Genomic DNA, 4,596 nt, shown 5'->3' with positions numbered 1-4,596 from the left:
CCTTGCAAAATTTGAAGGAAAATCTTCTAAAATCCATTGGTATATGTGTAGCAATATTCAAAGAAAATTGATAGCTAAATTTTGTAGTTGGATCGGTAGCAAATTTCCATACTCAACTAGTAGCAAAACAATTGCTAAAATTTACAACAGAATTGATAGCAAAACCAAAATGTAGCTAATATTCGTAGCAAAAATTCTATAGCTAATAGCCTGTAGCGAATTTCATAGCTAAAATTGGTAGCCAAATTTTGTAGCTAAAAATAATAGCAAAATCCCGTAGCAAACTTTTCTGTGGCAAATTCGAAGGTAAAATTGTGATGTCCTTTTTTAGCTAAACCCTTCACAAATACGATTTCCATAGCTAAAATTCGTAGGAAATAAATTTGCAACGGGACTTGTAGCTTCCAACAAAATCCGTAGCAAAATGGGTGTTTACTACAGATTTGTATGGTACGTATTTGTATGTGTATGTGTGATTCTGTGGTTATTAATTTGTAATTTTGTAGTTTGTAGCTTTGTAATTTGTGATTCAAAATTTTATAATAAAGTTCCACTATTTGATGAATTATTTGTATTTTTATTGGGGAAAACTAAATAAATCTCGTTTCTTAGGAAAAAAGATACTAACCAACAAATTGGAGAATGCGCGTCGGTAATTCCTCAACAAATTGACCATCGTTGAATTTCTTGGACATATTTGCCAGTATCATTACCCACGGCCAATATACCATCAGAGTTGACCGATGGATTCCCGCTAGTGATGGCTTTCACCCACGGTTTCTAGTGAATCCGTTCGTCGGTGAAGATCCTAGCGTTATTTGCATTACAATATTAGCTTTTATAAAGAGATTATACAAGAACAAAGTCCTATAAAATAAATATGATATCAATGTGTATAAGTTAAAAAAAACTATATACAAGAACAAAATCCTATAAAAGTAAATATGATATCAATGTGTATAAGTTAAAAAAAATTAAAACTCCATAAGGAAATCTTTCATTATGCATTTTTTATATATATTTTTACAAAGTATCATTCATATTGAAGCTTTCATCTTCTTTTATATAAAAATATACATTTCTCTAAATTTTATTATTTTCTTAAAAACATCTCACATCTAACTCTCTTTCTGTATCTATTTCTTACTCACAAACAATTATTTTATTATTTTTCTCTTTTCTACATACTCACAAAATAAATATAGAGGGTTGAATATAAACCTCTCAATATAGAGATGTACTTTACTTTCTATATATTTTTCTTTATTATTGAGATTTTAATGTGATGGTTTTTTTGTTGTTTCTTCTATTATCTTCTCTATATTATATAGAATAGAGGCTCCAATGTGAATGCTCTAACTATTATAATTTTTAGAGTGATTGTAAATGGTTGTGGGTGGATGAGAGAAAAAAAGAGAAAAAATTAATGTTATCAGTAAATGAAACGAATATTATGACCCTTAAAGCATTCATAGTGGATCCTCAATATTATGTGAGTGTTACCTCTATATTTTTTAGAGTGATTGTAAATGGTTGTGAGTGAATGGGAGAGAAAAAGTACAGTTTATCAGTAAATTTGGAGGAAATACTGTGCATCTCTATAATTTTTAAATATTTTTTTAAAAGTGGTTGTGAATGAAAATATAATGAGAAAAGTATAAAAGAATATTATTTAATTGAAAATAAGAATGAAAAAACAGTGTTTTTTAGTATAATTTCTAACATGGAGTATCAGAAACAATTGTGAATGCTCTAATTGCCAATCTTGGTAGAAATCAATGGCGGAGCTTAGTGCAAAGTGAGGGGTGCACCCGTCCCCTCGAATGTTTCGGTTAAAAGTGTAAAATTTCATATTTTTCGTTCGAAAATTTTAAAATTATATAGGATTGACCCCTCAATTATTTTGGCTAAATATTTATACAATATATAAATTGGGTCCCGTTACTTTCCGCCCCATTAGAACTTTTGGTTAAGCTCTGCCACTGGTAAAAATTCACGATGAAATATGTCACAAACTAGCGTGTATATGTCACGTGAACACTAATAGTAACAATAAGTGGTTTCATAACAAGTTGTAAGAAATCAACAAGCTAGTAATACGTTAAAATGAAAAAAAAACAATTTCATAAACATAAAGCACGTATATGTCTCAACAAGGAAACGTGTATCAAACAATTTAATTATTGACTCATAATCGTACGTCAAACATAGTTATGAAACAAATAAAATTAGAATTAAAGAACATCCATTTTTAATTAAACCTTAAAAAATGTATAATCATTCATTGTTTAGTAAAATGTGTATGTATTGTTTTCTAAAAATCAACGTATTTACACACGGGTTTTACATCTAGTAGTTTGTAATAGAACAAACACAAAACTAGATAACATACATGAGAAACAGAAATAAATTAAGAAATAAATGTCTAGGAAAACTATTGCCAAAAGTTATAAATAATAAATTAGTGTTTAGACATAACCATAGTTTTTGGGCTCTAAACCCGTATTGATGCACCCTTTTATTTGCTACAGAATGGAATCCGATTATTTAATCATTGGCTTTTTTATAAAGCCAATAAGCTGAAAAAATATTTGGCAATGATAAAAGTGTTTTTCATTTTTGCTTTATAAATAGGAAAAAGTTTTCTTTTTTTTTTTTCTTTTTTTTTTTAAGCTAAACCTGGCTTTTTAAATAACTTTTGATTTTTTGAACATAGAATTATCAATTTAACATCACCCTTTAGGTTGAACGTAGTGGGGCGCGAAGTTGGGCCATAGCGCCAACATAGCGCCGCCCACACCACCCCCCTGGGCGCTATGCTCAAAAAAAAAAAAAAAAACAAAAGGCGTGATATTTATAGCGGCGCGAGATGGAGGAGAATTGTTCTGCATTTTCCACTTTGGTCCCTGCATTTTACACTTTGGTCCCTGCATTAAAACACTTTGGTCCCTGCATTTTACACTTTGGTCCCTGCATTTTACACTTTGGTTATGATGAGGTAAGGGCTTTATGACTACGGGCTCTAGTGACATAACGCCCCATAAAGCCCCTGTGTGACGTGGCACGACACGTGTCGCATAACGCCCACAAAAGGGCTTTATGACTACACATGGCCTTAAAATAACAACTAAGAATGGAACTTTACGAGGGAATAATATAGCAGTGTTTGTATTTGTTTATTTAGTAAGTGATTTAACATAAACAAGAAACATTAACATATCACCTGTTTTATATTAGTTAGATATATTTACAATCCTAGGATTGATGTTATCATGGAATGCACACGTGAATAGGTGATGGTATCGTTATTGATCCATCACCAACCCATCATCATCCAAAATCAGAACCAGCTGTGTGATGTTTATGTATGAGTAGATCTTAATAGGATGCATGGTCCAATAGTATAGCAATTAGCAAGCCAACCCATTACCATGAATATACACCTAAAAGACATGGACATCCACTTGCTGATCATTAGACCTCATGGACCACGAGATGTATTAGAATGCGACATTTTATTAAAACAGCAAAAAACGAATAAGAAATGCTTATGTGTTGTTGCATAAGAGATGGACCGAGTACAAGGAATTCGGATTGTAGTAGTGGAAGATGGTAATTAATGTTAATCATTGTACTAGTTTTTGACAACATCTAATATGTTAATGATTCTACATGACGAGTATTCATTGTCTGACTCAAATTAGGAATGGTCATAATTTCACACATCTATGTACCGCTAGGCAAAAGTATTTTAAAATAATTATATTGTGCTTTTCTATGGATTATACTTTAAAAATAACGGTGATTACGGATTTTAGTTATCAAAATGTGTATTAAGGATATCATATTTTAACAACTCTAATTTTCTTGTAACTTCAAAACATTACTTATGATATTTTTATGATTTTATACATATAATGGAAGTATCTATAGAAAACCCTTATAATTAGAAAACTTGGGAAACTCTAACCTCTCGATTTAAAAAAAAAAATTACACATGTTATATACATGTTTTTTAGGGTTTTAGGCAAATAAAAAAAATCAAAAAAGCGCCGAGTTAATATTTTTTAAAAAATAAACAAATTTCTAGGGTAACATATGTCAGACGAATGTAACATATGTTACACCAAAACTTGTTTATTTTTTTTAAATATCTACTCGGCGCTTTTTTGATTTTTTTTTTGTCCAAAACCCTTAAAAATATGTATATAACATGTGTAAATTTAAAAAAAAAATCGGGAGCTTTGAGTTTTCCGAGTTTTCTAACCACAAGTGGGTTTTCTATACATCCTTCCCCTATATATATATATATATATATATATATATATATATATATATATATATATATATATATATATATATATATAGTAGAGAGTTCAAATGAGAAAAATTAAAAATTAAGAATAAAAAAAATAAAGGGTACAAAGGTAATTTGAACAAATAATTTAATAAGTCTATTATTTATTTTTGTTACTCAATTTAATGAACTCTAATTATTTAATGAGCCTATCTTATAAAATAGTTGTGCACCTTACACAATAAAAACAATCATGCACATGATCTTAAATGTTAAACGTTTTCTACACCATTAAAATA

Source organism: Helianthus annuus, chromosome 7, assembly GCF_002127325.2.
Source record: "Helianthus annuus cultivar XRQ/B chromosome 7, HanXRQr2.0-SUNRISE, whole genome shotgun sequence".
In the NCBI taxonomy this organism is placed as follows: domain Eukaryota; kingdom Viridiplantae; phylum Streptophyta; class Magnoliopsida; order Asterales; family Asteraceae; genus Helianthus; species Helianthus annuus.
This window is presented reverse-complemented; position numbering follows the sequence as displayed.